Raw genomic sequence first — 21,188 nt, 5'->3', positions numbered from 1 at the left:
GCAAATCCTCTATTTTGCATAGATCTAGAGCTCTATTCAATTGATTTTCGAAGTATGTATTGTAATGTTGTTGTGTTGGTAGTGGCATCCATTTTCAATGTTTTTCACCTCTATATTTATTGTTTCCATGTATAATGACCACATGTAACTATTTTGTGTGCGAAGAAGAAACATATGATGTTAAATAAATATGAAATCATGTGATACATTATACTAAATGAGTGATGTTATGTGGGTTTTGTTGTTTAAAAATTTGTATTATGTGGAAGGAAAGTGTGTGGGAGAACTTTGCGAAGGGGGAAATGAATGCAGAAGTACAAAACTTCGTCATATAAAAATTATGTCTGTTATTTTGCATATTGGTTCTTTGGTGTAAATCATAAGTGAAAGGGTCTAAGTTTTATATAGCTTTTGTGACATAATAATAGTAATAATAATAATAACAAGTAGCATGCCAATGTGTTTTTCTTATTAACTTAAGAATCATAAATCAAATATTATATGTTTTATAAAGCTCATGTGGTGTAATTTTAACACAAAATGCATCGATAGTTGCATTGGCTAGTTGTTGATCATATTTTTTTTCTCTTTTCTTTTTGTTTGGGGGGGGGGTGAGGGATGCATGTTGTCAATGCGTATTTCTATATTTCATAGTTCTTTATGAAGGAAGGCTCGTTATGAATAGTTTTATTCTAGTTGTCAAAATTGAAACTTTGTTATGAGAATTATGTGTTTTTATTGTTAGCATAAGAATTGTACACAATATTTGTTTTTAGACATAGATACAGATTTTACGATATTTGTATTAGGTACGTTGTGGGTCATTTATTTTATGACTCCATATCTCATCCATAGACTAGAGTTTTACATGAAATCAGTGGTATCTGTATCATTTTACTTGTTTTTTCTTGTAAATTGTTTGTTGTACTTGTCGTTGAGCAATAATTTGTAGTGAAATTATTTTTATTTTTATTTTTATTTCTTTTTATTTTACTATTATTATTATTTATTTTTGTTTTTGGAGACGTAACTTCTAAAGCATCAATGAACAAGTATATTTCAAATTTGATTGCTAAATCATCAATGGAGAAGCATTTGTTTACTGTACAAATCAATGGTACGGATGTAATACTAAGGCATTATAATCTATTTTGTTTGAACAATTTTACATATACTACAAGAGATCACGCATTCGATAATATGTGAACTCTATTTCTTAGTAAAATATTAGAAATAAAATCTTTTAATGCCAATATATTTATCGATTAATCATATGAATGATAAGTGCGTAAACAAATAAATATTTGAAAAATGATTTACAATTAAAATATCATCAATAATATAATCATAAACAATATTATTATCTGCATAATGAAAACTTGAAAACTCCTTTCGCATAATGAACATCCTCCACGCTTCTGCATGCCCTATAAACAAAGCTTTTGCTCAATGTAATTTTTGTTTATTGACAAATGTTCTATGTAACATATTTCACACTTGCAATAGTCGGACCTGATTTTGCGTTTGCAAATGTAAGGTCTAGTGAATATATACAAAATCATAAAAAGAAATTTGTGCAATTCAACTATGTTTAGAACATTTTTGATTTAGAAAGTGTTTTCAGTTACGAAACAAATACGGTTAGCAGAAAATGCGAAGAATCTATTTGCATTGATACCTTTAATTTACTTAGTGTTGTCAATGAGAACCTCTAGTGGTCGATTGCATATGAGTATTATGCTAATATGCCAATGGAAGAGAAAAATGGTAACAAGATTTAGACTATTGGATTAGCGAATGCTGCATGTGTGCCAACAATTTTTTATTTCAGGGAAATTGTTCATTTGTGCATGAAAACTTTTGAATAAAAAACAAGAACAATTATGCTGCGAATGAAGAGAATACTTTTGAATGAAAATACATTTAGACAAATATTCACGTTATCGGAGGCTAATATTCACTTACGATTGTCTGAGGAAAATAGTTTCACGATCTCATAAGCAGGTGAATATAATGTTATTGCAATTTTTTTTTACCGAGTCACCAAGTTTCTTCTAATCTCTCTGTTCTAGAAATATATATTTTTAAACAATCATTTAGAGAATTTTGTTGGATTTGTGCACGTGTTGTGGGCCAAGAAACTATAACAAGAGTTCCAAAATGCATTGTCTATAATCTTTATCATATGTACAAAAATGATTGTGTATTTGACTGGGTTGATATCATTTCTAATAAATTATCTTTTTAGTTAACCAATTTATCTAAGAACAAAAGGTTCTTCATGACGGCCCATCTCATAATAGCTTTGATTGCAAGTGATAGATTTAGTGGTTTTCCATGTAATATTAAATTCAAAGTGAATCAAGAACCAATGAAATTTTGGTATCCTATAATGTGGAAGAATAACACTTCTTTAAACTTTTGTCTAATTCAAGATTTTTTGTGAGGCAAATCAATTACAAGATAATTGGACAAAAACCTCATCGTATATCTAGACACACAAGTTTTCCTATGGGGAAAAGTATGCATGAAGAAAGAGAAAGTAATATGTTAATTCAAATATATGGGTTTCAAGGTAGGACATTGTTATTGCTTAAATTGTTACAAATAAGTATTTTTTTTGTTGAAGTCTATAGGAAATACCTTGACTAACTAGATATATTTGAAAGAAAAAAGACAAAAAAATCCATTCCTTTTTCATTTACTGTTGGAGAAATCACAATAAAAACTATTTCCCATGTTACAGAGCTTGCACACACTTTGAATGCTTTTAACTTGTGTAAATTTGAAGCAATTAAAGCTTTCGATGAAGATGGCCTATTTCATGCACACTTGGAAAGAATTAGATACAGAAACTTGTTTGCAGAAATTAGAGAACAGAGCAGACAATGTCAACCTGCATCGAAAAAAAACAATGGCTAATCATAAATGTTGAAGATATCATGGAAGTATCAGTGTTTTTGAAGATCAATTTATATGTTGCATAAACGATAGCCATGGAAATCAAAGGGCTAATGATAGATGTTGAACAAATCGTTCATGAATTAGGAATCAATACTTCTGTAGAGAAATTTGTATACTGGATAAATGATACTGATGTGAGTTCATCGTCAAGTGAAAGTAGGACAAAACATACTGAAAATATGAAATTGATTTATGGCAAGCTATCAGATAACACGAAGCACAAAAATCTTGATCAAAGTTTTATTTCAAAAAAAGTGTATGTTGTTGAATCAACCAATTTCAGAAGTCACAAAAGAAAAGTGAATGTTGATGAAACTATAAACGAAGAAGTTGACAACGTTAAGCTACCTGATTGGATTAGTGTTAGTTTTCTTAAAATTAAGAAAAAATAACACAAATTTCCAATGAATCTATTATTTCTTATGATGGCTTTGTCACATTGTGAAATGCGAAGTATGAAAGTAGTAGTAAGAAAATAAAGATTAATAAGGTAAAGCTCCACAACAATAAAGTTTTATACCAAACATAAATGCAGGCCGATTTGTCTGGAGCTACAATGACATCGCTCATGGAGCTGCATCAAGTTACCGATAACATGTTTGCAAAGTCTTTTTCTCAACAAGAAGAAGAAAACTTAAACTTGAAAATAAGAATAAAGAACCTAGAATATGTTATAGATACAGGTCCTTTGTTAATGGCTTCATTAGAAATATGAACACAAGTTCCCACAGTTATTGTTTGCAACACATCGTATAGATTTTCTAAATATATCAGTTTTCTTAATGCAATGAACAAATATATTATTAGCAATATATGAAAAATATTACAAATCATTGACCATACATGGAAAGTAGCTTCTGATATAAAGAACTTGGGACAAAGATCTAAGTCATTTGTTGAGTGCATTAAACATGTCCTCGAAGGAGATAGGTATTTTGTGAACAATGACTTATTTTCTTTCAGATAGAGACTTGATTTACCTTATGTTGTAGAGAAAAGAGAGAAGAAACTGCCAAATGCTAATTGAATGAAACAACTCAAAGTTGCATCATCTTAGAGAATCAGAAGAATGGAAAACATTATTTATGAGTATCAAAACATAGAGAATCAAAGGGCAAATGTGTATGTTAAATCTCTAGAGATTGTAAAGAATATGAATGGCCCACATATTACATGTGACACTAGTTTAATTTCAAGAAAAAACGTTAACAGTTGAATTGGATAAACTAAAACAGTCGAAGGCATTAGATTTTGAGGATATAGAGATTATGGGAATTTTGAGGTCTAAAATTGGCCTCCTAAGAAAAATGTACGACCAAAATAAACTTTATAAGAAACAATAGGATTCAAGATGATGATGTCAACCATGGGGTATGATTCACCATTTTTAGAGTAAAGAAGTAAAAAGATTAAAAAATAATAAAACTACTTTTTCAACTCGTATTTTCAACTTATCTCCCTTAGTTTTTACTTAGATTTCGAGTGGGACTACTCACTGGATGCAAAATTTAATTCCTCATCCAAGGAGTACCCATGTTGAATACTTTCAATGGACCTTGCTACATGAAAAATGTGATTTCAATCACATTTTTCATGTATTTCTCATTTTTTTTGTAGCAGGGTCCATCGAAAGTATGAAACATGGATACTCCTTGAATGAGGAATCAAATTATACATCCAACGAGTGTTTCCTTCAAAATTGGAGTAAACCCATAGGGAGATAACTTGAAAATACGAGTTGAAAAAATAGTTTTTTCTTTTTCTCTCTAAAATTCGATGATGTAATCTAATCTTTGTTTATTATTTCCACTACTATTTTATAATTTCTTTAGGAGACCCATTTTAGACCTCAAAACGCCCCTAATGTGATTTTAATACACATGAAGGCATATAATAGCTGATTGGATTTGTTAATGTTAATGAACAAAACTATTTTTTGGAGTGGAATTGCAAAATTGAGAAAGATATATTTAGTCAAAGTGTTAAATTGAAAATTACAATTTCTCCTACGAAACATTGCATATAAACTATGTTAAAGAAATTGATTCAAGAAACCAACAAATCTGACAATAGTTAATAATTAGGCAATAAGGACATATGCTTTTACACAGTGTAAGTTCTCCTAAATCTTGGAATGTTTGTTTTTCTATTTACTAGTCATCAAATGTACATATTTTTGTATATGTTATTATGAATTGAATCAATCTTTGGATGTAGTTTTTCGATTTTCATTGCAAATGGTTTTTTCATAGAACCGTTTATGTAATTCTATAAAGGTTTTGATAAACTCTTTAAAAATCGAATGTTATTTTTTGTATGCAAAATTACCGAGGTAGTTTACATCTGCACATGGTTTTCCTCCTCCATTTTTTTTCCATATCTCTATTTCAGAGTCACAATATCATTTATTATATGTATTTAATTAATTACAGACCAATTGTTGCTACTTTTCCAAAATGCAAGAGCACAAAGTTAAAGAGACAAAAGAAACAGAATGACAACCGTGAATATGCTAATGAATTACGATATCTTAAAAAGTGTTTCTATCAATAGAATAGCTAATATGAGTAGCCATATAGTATTATTATTATTCAAATTTTATACCTAATTAATAAAAGTCATTGCTTTGTGAAAATTTTGACATTGTTTATTAGTTTTGTAAACAATTCAAACATAATCATTCTTTTGTTGATAGAAATGAAAATGAATATTTAGTAACTGTTTTTTATTGTTGGAAATTTGTTTCACCTTTGTAATTACAATTTAAACCTAAATGCAGTTGTTGCTATAATTTGAACTTGACTACAGTTTTTGCTACACGAATGACATATTTTAGTTTGTTATAATACCAATAAAAAAGACCATTTCTTTTACTTTGAATATTGTCATCTAGCTTTGACCAATCTTTGCAATTTGTTCTATTCTCTTATCTGTGGAGCATGGGAAATAAAAAATAATAATTTTTTTTCAAAAATAACAAGAATTGATATCTAATGTATGAAATCACTCCATATTTCGCATAATTAAATATTTGCTTCCATCTCCCCCCTTCCCCCCTCGCGCGGTTTCACCTTCGTTTTTGTAAAGAACTTGTAACCACTTTAATTCTGTCATAATTGAATAGATCATATATGAAATGACATTTAACTACTATCTTTGTTAATGATATAAAATCACATTTTTTTACTATCGATTTTAATGATATTCATTAAGCAGTGATCATCATCAATCTTGCAATTTTTCTAGTACATATGGTAGATACATTTGATACGTTTTAGAAATCGATATAAGGATAATTCAGGACATTCACTCTGTAAAATTGTTTTTCTATTTTCCAATTCTAGATTATATAATTTCACATTTGACGATAGTACTCATATTATTCAATATTAAAGGAACTGAGTTCATCAGATAAATAATGTCGAAAATGGTATTTTGTAATATCGATAGATATAACCTTATCAATATCTTGTCAACTAGATGTGATAATGTCATTGCGTGTGGATTTACTGTATGGATATTAATAGTTGTACTTGATTTTAATGAATTTTTGAATGCTAGGTGTGAATACCAAGTTGCTTCATCGGGAACATAGAGAATTCTTTCAATAGTTTGTACATTATTTGCTATTGTTATGATGGTTACGAGATACAATATGTCATAAACACGAATATTAATTTTGGCTAGAACCCACTACAATGCACAACACTAAAATACACAAATATTAATTTGGCTAAAAACCGCTACAATGCGCAACACTAAAATTAATAAATAAGATTTGAAATTGTATATGGTTTGGATGAACTCTACCAAATAATGATGGATAATTCAAATAACCAAATATGCATAAACCTAAAACAAGTAAGAATTACACACTTCAAAGTTTCTATAGTCTCTTGTATTGTATTAAAGGAATGAAAGAGAGAAAAAGCAAAGAAAGACTAATTACATATAAATATGTTTTTACAATTAAAAAATACTTTAAAAAATAATTTAGAAATATAAAGAGTACAATCCTTTCCAATAGTTTTAAATTAACCATCCTGCGGAGTGTGAAATGGAGCATCATAATAGAACATGATAGATATAGATATAAATATATTGTATAAAAAAAAATACATGTTTTTAATACTTTCGTTTAAATTTGGTATAAAAATATATATATATTTTTAAAATAAATAAAATCTTTAAAACACTATTTTAATTATCTATTAATCCATCGTTTATATGTTAAAACCCTTACCGTTACAAAAACGTAAATATTTTGGATGTTATCTTTTAGTATTTATATATACAAAATATTTTGTCAAGATGTTCTATTTTTTTTGTAAATATTGGAAAAAATGGATCTTTTCAATATTATATAAAAAGATTGAACATATTTTTATATAAGTTCGTCTTAAAAGTTAAAAAATATACATCTGGTTGTCAATTATTACTATTATTAAAAGAGTGATTTGGTAAATTTTGTATTTTTAAGAATAGATATATGCAATATCTTTTTTAAGTTTTGTATAACCTGGGATGATAATAATGATAATTTATTATATGATATTATATATTTATTAATATTAATAGTTAAATGCGTTAATGTAATTTTTTGAAAATAATTTATAATTAATGTTTAAATTATTTGAAAGGGTAAAAAAATTAATTTATGATATTTTTTAAGTTTATTTTGGTATTATTGAAGACTTATGTAATTAAGTGATTGGAATTTTTACAATTAATTATATTATGTCAAGATTTCTGGAAATTTCCCTCTTAATGATAAATGGAGTAACCATCTGAAATGTTGGATAGATCAAAATCATTACACAGTTTGTTTCCAGAAATATTCACCACAAAACTTTTGTAATTATTAAATAAAATAACAATTCACTAAAAAAATGTCCCCTACCAAAAAAAAGGTTATTAGCTCTAAACTATTTTATGTCATATCTAAATTGTTTTCTAAAGAGTGGTTTCCTTTAAAAACCTTCATCATGTTTTAAAAATTTATTAAAACATATGCGGCTCTCATTTATCACTATTTTGACATGTAAAAGTATTATGAAATGTAAAAATTAATGGTTTGGATCTATCCTAGGAGGTCTAACATTGAATATATATTAAAGTGTCTCTAGGGGCTCTACAACCCAGTTTGGATGTGATGTCCCCAGAAAACTGTAAATATTTTATTTTACCGCAGTAAAAACAAAACTAGATATTATGGTTATTGTTTGAATTAAGTATTTATATTTGATAATTATAAAAAAAAAACTATTTTGGAGTGTTAACGAATCTTGTAACTTTTCATATCAAGAAAGTTATGATAGGCAGTTGCCTAACCTTTTCATATCAAGAAAGTTATGATAGGCAGTTGCCTAACCCTAACTACCTCCCTGATTATGAATTCTCCAAGGAAAGGACTCAAGAGGGTAGACAGGAAACCTGAGAGTAAAGGAGGAGAAAGGGAGAGAATCCGTGCTGAGAGGTCAGATGGGAAAAGAGGCTAATTTTGGTGGTGACTAGATAGATGAGGCAATGTATGTGAAGCCTTGAAAGAAGACAGTGGCCTTGTGAGCAAGCTCAGGGGGAGACTTGGACCTGGCGGCAAGTCTCATGGTTGGGAGGAATGAAATCTGTAAATTACAGAGGCTAAGTTTGGTGGTGACTAGATAGCTGAGACACTGTATGTGAAGCCTTGCAAGAAGACAGTGGTCTTGTGAGCAAGCTCGGGGGGAGACTTGGACCTGACGGCAAGTCTCATGGTTGGGAGGATTGAAATCTGTAAATTACAGAGGTGACTTCAACAATTGATTTTTCCTTTGTTACTGTTTTCAGTTAATTAAAACAACTTAGAGAAACTTTATTCAAAAAAATGAGTTGGTAGAGTAAAATGTTCAATTTTTGGAAAATGTTGTTAATGATACTTGGAATTTAAATACTGTATAGTAATATCTTGAAAGTAGGAGAGAAAATATTTCAGTAAACTATCGAAGGAGAAATTCCTAGTTAAGATATAGATTTAAGAACGCAAGTACAGACTCAGAAACATATCTCGAAAGAAAAGAATAAACTGAGAAAGAACCAATAATACCAAAAAGGAACTAAGTTTAATTTTGTCACAATAAAGAAGTACGTATTATTCCTTTCCAGAGCTAAAATTATATAATAAATATAGATGAAAACTCGGGCCGAGGCCTGTTCTATTGTTATCCTTGAAGTCAAAGTAAAACATTTTATATTACTGGCAAAGAAACTCGAAAATATATGGCAATGTTGGACTGTAAAACGTCAAAGAAATTCAAGAAGCAACGATAATATAGAGAGTGCCGACAATAACCCATGAAACCAAAACCGGACCCTTAAGACCCGATATGCCCATGGACTAGGGCAAGAATCCAAGTCCTAAGCCCACATTTCCGCAAATGACAAGCACATATATATGTGTGTGTGTGTGTGTGTAGCATTAACAGAGAAATAGTGGGTTGTGATAAACAAACCCAGACATACATTATAGAGAAAACTAGAAAATAACTTAACCCAGAAATGGGATGAGGCACCAATAGTCCATATATGTAAAAACAGAGTATGATTCATTGCATAAAATGATAAAAAAGGCTAACAGCACGCATCATACTCCGGTAACTAGAGAGATGCTGGAGCTTGAGGGTTATCTAATAAAGCATTATATTAACAAATTACTAAACTAATAATCTAATAGCAATATACAACAAATAGGTCTAGCCATGAGAAAATCATAGAATGCATACATTATAAATGGGATGAAGCTCCAAAGAAAATAGTACAATCTAGAGCGTTGTCGAATAGGATGCGAGACCTTCCAGTCTAACCCTAAGGGTTGATGGATAAACCCAGAATCTGTATCAGCCACCTAAACGATGGATATAGACATTTTCCTTAACCAAAAGTTATATATAATTTAAATACAACCGCAACAGCGAGTTTTCAAGGGCAAAGACCTTTCGTCCAGATAAAAACATAAACACAAATACATCCTGTGTATTAATAAATATCATAGCTGAAACTCTAAATCTTCCGAGAGATTCATCTAAGGACAACCTGTCTCTCTACCCGGTCTTTAGAAGACCGCAACCAAACTACAAACATACCCGTAAACCCTTGGAAGACTTGAGAAAACCCATTGAAGACTTGAGCATGAAGATATCAAAAAAACTGGTGGAAACCACTTTGGGGATTCCTTGGGATGCCGAGACCTCACTAGAAGAACCTTAATTTCAATTATAAAGAACCTTCAGAAGATATCTATAAACTGTAATCTTGGAAAACTCAAGGAAAATGCTAGTTCGCTTAAGGGATTACCTGATAAGGGTCACACATGAGTAGTGGAACCACTTGTTTCAGGAGCCTTTATGAATTCCACACCATTCTCATCACTGCACAAACCACCCAGGAACAAAACCCTGGTCTCATAGCCCAAAATCCAAAGAGTCGAGAACTGAAACAATAAATGAAAAAAAAACCTCCGAATTTCCCAAAAGAAGTTATTAGAAGACCCATTGTCCATTGGATTAGCAATGTGGTTTGTACATCGTTGCTGTAGTGAGGAGAACGAGGCAGGAGGGACAACTAGAGGGCAACCAGCGAGGGAGTCGAGGCCTGCTCCCACCACAACTCGGTGGTAGAGCAATGAAATTAATAACACCATACATTGCGTATAATGAACTATGTACAATGTTAATCAAAAGTAGCATATTTGATTGTAAACATATTGAAATATATGTAAAATAGTACAATGTATTAATTTCGAGTTTATAATTGTATACAACAGGCTTAATATGATTAATGGGTGAGTGCAATGGTAGTTGTTATATAGAACTATGGTAGAATGTTGAACTTTTTTATTATTATGAATTACATGGAGATATGACAAGTGGTATTAAAGCCAAGGTTACCGAGTTGAGGCCTCTGGAAAAACTAATGTCTGATAGTGTTGTGAATACTCAGCAAAAGAAGCGGGAGTGGCTAACATGAGAAAGGATAGATAACGCACCCCACATAAACATGACAAGCTTAGGACCTGCAACTTTTCCTGAAACCAACCCTGAGGTATGGGTACAATTGGGAGAAGAATCTCATGGCACCAATCCTACAATATTGGAGACTTTGTGAGAATTAAAGAGTGAGATGGCCCGATTGCAGGCTGACAATGAAATGTTAATGTTGGAACAAGAGACGATTATGAAAAGTCTATCAAGTAAGAAAAATCAACATCAGCTGAGTCCCAACCCAGAACATGGGCACATGTCAGGAGAGAAAGAATATCGGACATAGTATGTGGAAACAGAAGGAGGGGAAGAAAATCAAGAGGAAAATTCAGATAATGCCTCAGAGCATAAAACACAAAATAGGCAGAGGACAAAACTGCAAGGTGAATTCCAAAAAATCAAACCACCCCTCTTTGATGGTGAACGAGAAGAGGCAACTAAAGCCTAGCTTATTAATATGAATAAATACTTTCAGCTCTATGAATATGATCATAATTTAAAGGCTCGCTTGGCCATTTTCCATCTGCAAGGAAAAGCCACCCTATGGTGGGAAGAGGTAAACACTGTGCGAGGGGTGAATGAACAGAACGTGACATGGGAAAAGTTTCAAAGATATTTTAAAGAAAGGTATTTAATTTAATGGTTCTACGATGAAAAAGCAAAAGAGTTTCATGACTTATGACTTGAACAACTAACAAAGGATGAATTTATTACCAAATTTACCTCCTTACTTCGGTATGTTCCTTACATAAGAGAAGAGAAGGCAAAAGTGCAGTGATTTATTAGTAGTTTACCATTGTTCATGAAAGAGCGTATTGAGTTCGAAAATCCAAAAACAATGGATGAGGTCATACGAAAGGCTAGGATATGTTATCAACAAAGTAAATAGAAACGAGAAGTGATGGGAAGGAAATGGATTGACAAGAAGGGCAATAATTTTTATGTTGGAAACAAAGGGAACAAGGGCAACATCAATAAAGGACCTCCTAGAGGATAGATAAACATAAATCTACATAGAAAACAGTCCATATTTAGACTTCCCAATGAGCCCAAATCCAGTGAGCAATCAGGAAGAGCTGAAGTTGAAGCAACAACAAGACCCTCCGTACAATGTTGGGGATGTGGAGGGCCACATTGCATTAAGAATTATCCGAACTGCAAGGGCATTGAATAGATTTCACATATTCAGGAGGCATCCACAGTAGGAGAAGTAGCCAGGAGTATTCTGAAAATCAATACTGCCCTTGAAGATCATCAGGCAAATTACCAGCCAAATATGGTGGAATTCGAAGGTAAAATCCTTGATCACACTATATCTGTTTTAATTGACTCAAGAGCTACATTAAGTTATGTTAGTCCTAAAATAGTTGACCAATGTAATTCACAAGCTGTCAAGTTCAAAAATGCCTGGTTAGTACAACTAGAAATAGGGGAAAAGAGATGTGTGTTGGCCAAAGTCAACAATTGTCCATTAGAAATAGCAGGTCGGCCTTAGGTGGTAGATCTAAACATATTACCCCTAGGGTCATATGATGTTCTAATAGGCATGGACTGGCTAGAAAATCACCGGTCCCTTATAAATTGTAAAACAAAAACTATTTGCTACATAGATGAGCAGGGAAACAAACATGCGATTCAAGGCATTTTGAGACCGCTAAAATTACGACCAATAACCGCCTCTCAACTAGCAAAGTGCATCAGAAAAGGATGCCAAATTTACACGAATCAAGTGGGTTATGCCAACTCAAAAGACAAGTTCGTTTCCTTGGAGAGTATCCCTGTGATACATAATTTTCCAGATGTATTTCCTGAAGAAATTCCAGGGCTACCTCCAAAAAGAGACATAGACTTCACCATTGAATTGGTACTAGGAGCAGCCCCAATGTCCCTAGCTCCTTATCATATGAGTATACCAGAGCTGATGAAATTAAAAATGCAGTTACAGGAGCTGTTGGATAAAAATTATATCCGCCCAAGCATATCGCCTTGGGGAGCCCCTGTACTATTTGTCAAAAAGAACGATGGGACCCTGCGTATGTGTATGGATTATCGTCAGCTAAATAAGTTAACCATTAAGAAGAAGTACCCTTTACCTCGCATAGACGAACTATTTGATCAAGTGAAGGGTGTGACGGTGTTTTCAAAGATTGATCTACAGTCGGAATACCATCAGATCAGAATCAAGGAGGAGGACGTAGCTAAAACAACCTTTAGGACCCACTATGGACATTACGAGTTCATGGTGTTATCCTTCGGGATGACCAATACCCCCACAACCTTTATGTGTCTAATGAACAATATATTTCATCAGTATTTAGATAATTTTTTATTAATTTTTATTGATGATATACTAATTTATTCCATAACTATAGAAGAACATAAAGAGAATCTTAGGATAGTGTCGCAGACTCTTAAGGAACATCAATTGTATGCAAAGTTTAGCAAGTGTGATTTCTTTAAAGAGAAGATTTAGTATTTAGGCCACATCATTACCAAAGACGGAATCGATCTGGACCAAGAAAAGATAAAGACCATAATGGAATGGCCAGTACCAAAGGATGTAGCAGATATAAGATCTTCTATGGGATTGACAGGGTATTACAGACCATTTGTTGAGGGATTCTCCAGAGTGGCCTATCCCATTACCTCCCTATAGAAGAAAGGAAAAACCTTTAAGTAGACAGTCGAATGCCAACAGAGCTTTAAACAACTCAAGAATTTACTTACCACTGCACCAATCTTAAGCATAGTAGATCCAAATAAGGACTATGTGGTGTGTACGGATTCTAGAAAGGAAGGGGTAGGTGGTGTTTTAATGCAAGAAGGAAGAGTAATTGTTTATGAATCTAGAAAGCTGAAGGAGCACGAGCATAAATACTTAGCCTATGACCTAGAATCAACAGTCGTTATTCATGCACTAAAAATGTGGCGGCACTATTTGATGGGTAAGAAATTCCTTTTAATGACTAACCATCACAGCTTGACTAATTATTTTAAACAACCCACTTTGAATGCCAGACAAGCCAGGTGGGTAGACTTTTTAAGTGGATTTGATTTTGGAATCAAACACTTGAAAGGAAAGGAGAACTAAGTCACAAATGCCTTAAGTCGAAAGGTACATTGTCTTTATGAAATTTCTTACAGTGAGGTGCAGACCACCTTCAATGAGCTAATTAAAGAAGTAGTTGAACGGGATCCAGAATACCAGTTTTTAGGACAACAAGCTCAAACTACAAACAACCATGAACATCAACTAGGATATGAAATAAATCCTACAGGTATGCTGATTTATAAGAAAAGAATGTATGTGCCTAACCAAAACAACATTAAGGATTTGATTTTGGATGAATATCATAAGAGTCCCTATGCAGGACACCCAAGATACCAAAAATTAATTACTACACTCCGAAAAGAGTATTACTAGCTGGGTATGAAAAGGAATGTAGCAGACTATTTGACTCGTTGCCTGGAATGTCAACAAGTAAAAACAGAACACCAACATGCTAATGGATTACTACATCCATTACCAATCCCGGAATGGAAATGGGAAACCATCTCCCTCGACTTCATGATGGGATTACGCAGATCAAAAAAGAAAAATGACTCAATAATGGTGGTAGTGGACAAATTAAGCAAATCATCTCATTTCATATCAGTACAATCCACCTACAAGGCAGTGCAAATTGCCAACATATTTATGTAGAATATTTTTAGATTACATGGACTACCAAAAACTATAATTTTTTATCGTGATGTAAATTTTACATCGGCCTTATAGAAAGCTCTGTTTGAAGGGTTAGGTACGCAGTTAAATTTCAGTACCGCTTATCACCCTCAGACGGACGGACAGTCGGAGCTGGTGAATCAGGTGGTGGAAGACATGCTCCAAACTTATGTGATGCAGCAACCCTCCAAATGGGAAGATTACTTACATCTGTTTGAATTTCCTTACAACAACGGCTATCATACCTCCTTACAAATGAGCCCATTTGAAGTTTTGTATGGATGTAAATGCCGCACACCTTCCAATTGGGGCAGACCCAAGGATAAGTTGATGTTGGGACTCGAAATGTTAAAGGAAATGGAAGAAATGGTTAAGAAGGTTCGTTCCAATTTAAGGGCCACTCAAGATCGACAAAAGAACTTCATCGATTGAAAAAGGAATTTTAGAGAATTCCAAGTAGGGGATCATGTGTATGTAAGGGTACATGCCAAAAAGAGTACTTTACAATGGAGTGGGTGTGCTAAGTTAGCACCCCAATTTTGTGGCCCATTTCAAATTTTGGCACGGGTCGGGCCAGTGGCATACCAGCTCACCTTGCCCAGCCACATTTGAGTACACAATGTTTTCCATGTATTCGTATTAAAAAGATATGTTTATGATCCTAAACATATAATCAGTTGGCAAGATATACAAGTAAAAGGAACTTCTATAAGCAAGTCAAATAAGGCATTAATGGTAGTAAAAACTAATTAAAATTTTCTGCTTTTGTAGGTCGAGCCGGAAGGAGAATTCTTGGTCGAACCTCTGGTTATACTCGACCGGAGAGAAGTAATGTTGCAGAAATGAGTTATCACCTAGGTTAAAGTGCAATGACAACACTTTGGACCGGATGAGGCCACCTGCGAGGATGAGCAATTCATGAAGGAAGCTTTTCTGGGACTGTTTACGACAGAAAAACATCGAGACGATGTTTGATTTCAAGGGGGGAAGATGTGATGTCCCTAGAAAACTATAAATATTTTAATTTACAGCAGTAAAAACAAAAATAGATATTATGGTTATTGTTTGAATTAATTATTTAAATTTCATAATTATAAAGAAAACTATTTTGGAGTGTTAACAGATCTTGTAACTTTTCATATCAAGATAGTTAGGATAGGCAGTTGCCTAACCCTAACTACCTCCCTGGTTATGAATTCTCCAAGGAAAGAACTCAAGAGGGTAGACAGGAAACTTGAGAGTAAAGGAGGATAAATGGAGAGAATCTGTGTTGAGAGGTCAGACAGGAAAAGAGGCTAAGTCTGGTTGTGACCAGATAGCTGAGACATTGTATGTGAAGCCTTGCAAGAAGACAGTGGTCTTGTGAGCAAGCTCGGGGGGGGGGGGGAGACTTGGACCTGACGACAAGTGTCATGGTTGGGAGGATTGAAATCTATAAATTTCAGAGGTGACTTCAACAATTGATTTTTCCTTTGTTACTATTTTCAGGTAAGTAAAACAACTTAGACAAACTTTATTCAAAAAAATGAGTTGGTAGAGTAAAATTTTTAGTTTTGGAAAATGTTATTAATGATACCTGGAATTTAAATATTGTGCAATAATATCTTGAAAGTAGGAGAGTAAATATTTCAGTAAACTATCAAAGGAGAAATTCCTAGTTAAGATATAGATTTAAGAATGTAAGTACAGACTCAAAAACATGTCTTGAAAGAAAAGAATACACTGAGCAAGAACCAGTAATACCAAAAATGAGCTAAGTTTAATTTTGTCACAAGAAATAAGTACATATTATTTCCTTGCCGGAGCTAAAATCATATAATAAGTATAGATGAAAACTTGAGCTGAGGCTTGTTCTATTGTTATCCTTGAAATCAAAGTAAAACATTTTATATTACTGGCAAAGAAACCCAAAAATATATGGTAGTGCTTGACTATAAAATATCAAAGAAATTCAAGAAGCAATGATAATATAGAGAGTGCCGACAATAACCAGGGAAACTAAAATGAGACCCTTAGGACCCGATATGCCCATGGACCAAGGCAAGAATCCAAGTCCTAAGCCCACATTTCCACAAATGACAAGCATATATATATGTGTAACGTTAAAAGAGAAATAGAAGGTTGTAATCAACAAACCTAGACATACATTATAGAGAAAACTGGAAAATAACATAACCTAGAAACGGGATGAGGCACCAATAGTCCATATATGTAAAAACAGAGAGATGCTGGAGCTTGAGGGTTATCATACTCTGGTAACTAGAGAAATGCTGGAGATTGAGGATTATCGAATAAAGCATTATATTAACAAATTACTGAACTAATAATCTGATAGAAATATACAACAAATCAGTGTAGCCATGAGAAAATCATATAATGCATACATTATAAATGGGATGAAGCTCCAAAGAAAATAGTACAATCTAGAGATATGTCGAATAGGATTCGGGACCTTCTAGTGTAACCCTAAGGGTTGCTGGATAAACCTAGAATCTGTATTAGCCACCTGAACGATGGATATAGGCATTTTCCTTAACCAAAAGTTATATATAATTTAAATACAACCACAGCAGCGAGTTTTCAACAGCAAAGCCCTTTCGTCCAGATAAAAACATAAACACAAATACATCCTGTGAATCAATAAATATCATAGCTGAAACTCTAAATCTTCTGCGAGATTCATCTAAGGACAACCTGTCTCTCTACGCGGTCATTAGCAAACTGCGACCAAACTACAAACATACTCGTAAACCCTTGGAAGACTTGAGCAAACCCATTGAAGACTTGAGCATAAATATATCAGAAAAACCAGTGGAAACCACTTCGAGGATTCCTTGGGATGCCGAGACCTCACCAAAAGAACCTGTATTTTAATTACAGAGAACTATTAGAAGATATCTATAAGCTTTAATCATGGAAAAATCAAGGAAAATGCCAGTTTGCTTAAGGGATTACCTGATAAGGGTCATGCATGGGTAGTGGAACCACTTGTTTCAGGAGCCTTTATGGATGCCATACCATTCTCATCACTGCACAATCCACCCAGGAATGAAACCCTGGTATCGTAGCCCAAAAGCCAGAGAGTCGAGAACTGAAACAATGAATGAAAAACAAGACCTTCGAATTTCCCAAAAGAAGTTATGAGAAGACCCATCATCCATTGGATTAGCGTCGTGGTTTGTACATCATCGATGCAGCGAGGAGAACAAGGAAGGAAGCACAACTTGAGGGCACCCGACGAGGGAGTCGAGGCTTGCTTCGGCCACGACTCAGAGGCAGAGCAGTGACATTAATAACATTGTACATTGCGTATAATGAACTATGTACAATGCTAATCGAAAGTACCAGATTCGATTGTAAACATATTGAAATATATGTAAAATAATATTGTGTATTAATTTCGAGTTTATAATTGTATATGGCAGGCTTAATATGATTAATGGGTAAGTGCAATGGTAGTTTTTATATAGAACTATGGTAGAATGTTGATTTTTTTATTATTATGAATTACATGGAGATGTGACAATAGATCTCACGTAAACATGTAATGTTTAACATTTAACATTTTTAGTCTAATATCAGTGTGTATTTATTATTATGTATAAACACAATATAAATTTAAAATATAAGGAGGTTTACAAACACTCAACAAAAAAGAGGTATGGTAAATAAATAAAAATATAAATGAACCAGTGGTATGGTAAATAAATAAAAATATAAATGAACCAGAGGTATGGTAAATAAATAAAACCTTATGGGACAAATTATTATTAATACCAAGAGGTTTTATTTAGGTGAAGTCCATGGGCCAAATACTATGGGTAAAATTATTATTAATACCATGGGCTAAATACCATGGGCCAAATATCATATTTATAAAAGAGGTATGACAAATAAATAAATATAAAAGAGGTATAGTGAATAAATAAAAATATATCAAATAGGATTAGAAATCAACATCTAATTATATACCAAGCCTATGTGCCAAAAACCATGGTAAATAAAAGAGGTATGGTAAATAGTCAAACCCCTTTTTATATTTACTCCATAAACCTCTTTATATTTACTAACACTCAAAAAAAGGTTTTATTTAGGTGAAGGCTATGGACTAAATTATTATTAATAACATGCAAAAAAATATTATTAACCCTAATATTAATATTAAAAGATTATTATTATTATTAAATCTAATATTCATATTAATATATTATAATATTAATATTATTAAATTTGATAACTTTGGATTATTACAATATTAAATTTGTTATATTATAATATATATTAATATATCATGATATATATTAGCTCTCTTATTTTATATATATATGGGAGGCAAGAACAAAGACTTAGAGTGATAGAGATGGAGAGATATAGAGAGTGCCAAGGGAGAGATGAACATAAATTTAAGGATAGGGGAGAGGAGGAATGAAGAAAGAGAAAGAGAGAGGGAGGGAGATAGTGAGAGGATTGGAGCGAAGCGAGAGATGGGGGAAGAGAGAGGGTGATAGGAGAGAAAGAGAGAGAGAAGGAACTTAAGAAAGAGGAGGAGAGAGGGAATAATAAAGAGATAGATTTGGATGTGGAGAGAGGGAGGGAAGAAGAAAGACATAGAGAGTGAGAAGTGGAGAGAGGGAAGTAGTGAGAAGGGAGAGATGGTGAGAGAGTGTCTATGTTTAGGGGTGAAATAAAGAGACAAAGAAGGAGAGATAGAGAGAAGGAGAGATGGAGCAATATAGTAACATACAGAGAGAGAGAGAGATGGGGAAAGAGAGCGGATTGGAGGGAAAAGAGAGGGAGAGAGAGTGTGTGATGGGGGAAGAGAGAGGGAGGTAGGAGAGAATGGGAGAGAGATGAAAGATGAGAGAGAGGAGTCGAGTGATGGGAGAAGAGAGAGGATTCAAGGGAAAAGAAAGAGAGAGAGAGAGAGGGAGAGAGACAGAGAGAGAGATGGGGGAAGATAGAGGGAGGTAGGAGAGAAAGGGAGAGAGAGGAAGGATGAGAGAGAGGAGGAGAGATGAAGTGATAGAGAGATGGAGTTGGAGGGGGAGAGAGGGAGGGAAGAAGAAAGAAAAACAAAGAGTGAGAAGTGGAGAGGAAGAGAGAATGACATTGAGAGAGAGATGGAGAGAGAGTGTGTATGTTTAGGGGTGAGTTAAAGAGAGAAAGAAGGAGAGATGGAGAGAAGGGGGAGAGAAGGAGAGAGAGATGCATATAGTAACCGAGTTGGAGGGTGAAGAGAGAGTGAGAGAGAGAGGTAGGTGGGAGAAAAATGGAGAGAGAGGAAGGTGGGAGAAAAAGGGAGAGAGAAGAAGGAACAAAGAGAGGACCTGAGAGAGTAGAGAGGGTAGAGAGAGGGAGGGAAAGAGAGATGGAGTTGGAGGGGGGGAGAGAGGGAGGGAAAGAGATATGGAGTTGGAGGGGGGAGAGAGGGAGGTGAAATCTTGATTTGTGTTATTTACACTTGAATGTGCATATAGATTCAGCACCTTAAAAAACCCCTACGGAATTTTGATTGTGCAAGGGTTACCCATCAAGCTTGTGATTTCAATAAATTCTTGCGAGGTTTTAGAAAAATTAGACAAAAAACCCAACAGAAAAACTTCTAAAAAAATTTCCAACTCGCATATAAACCATTTACATAATTAAAAACTTAGCATATGACCACGTTGCCACGTTTACATGTTTTGCACTTATATAAATTGTTTACATAATTGAAAGCATAGCTTGTGACCAGGTTGCATGTTTACGTGTTGAAAGCATAGTCACGGCTTAGCCACAATTGACAAACAGACTTTGCAAATTCCGACATCTTCTCCCGGTTAACCATCACCAGGAGGGGGTACCACTGGCTGTAGCTAATCACCGGATATGCCACCAATCCCGCCGACCAAAATCTCCATCGCCATCAGAATGTTCCAATAATCCTACGGGTCCCATCGCTTTTCGAGGTAGTTATGTTCAAATATCTTTGTATTCATACGCGTACTAGTTAAGATGTACGGTAATGCAATCCAATAATCCTACGGGTCCCATCTCTTTTCGTGGTGGTTCTCTTCAAATATCTCTGTATTTATATGCGTACTAGTTAATATGTACGGTAATGCAATCCAATAATCCTGCGGTTCCCATTGCTTTTTGAGGTGGTTCTGCTCAAATATCTCGGTATTTAGACGCGTACTAGTTAAGATGTACAGTATTGCCATCCAATAATCCTACGGGTGCCATCGCTTTTCGAGGTGGTTCTGTTCAAATATCTTTGTCTTTATATGCGTACTAGTCAAAATGTACAGTAATGCTATCCAATTATCCTATGGGTCCATCGCTTTTCGAGGTGTGTTTGTTCAAATATCTCTATATTTATACGCATACTAGTTAAAATGTAGGGTAATGCAATCTAATAATCCTATGGGTCCCATCGCTTTTCGAAGTGTTTCCTATAGCAATAATCTAACGACACTGTTTTTTGGTGGAAAGTTTTGAAAGTT

This window comes from Pinus tabuliformis, chromosome 3_2 (assembly GCF_031772625.1).
Source record: "Pinus tabuliformis cultivar Carrire ecotype Pingquan chromosome 3_2, CPIR1, whole genome shotgun sequence".
Lineage (NCBI taxonomy): Eukaryota > Viridiplantae > Streptophyta > Pinopsida > Pinales > Pinaceae > Pinus > Pinus tabuliformis.
This window is presented reverse-complemented; position numbering follows the sequence as displayed.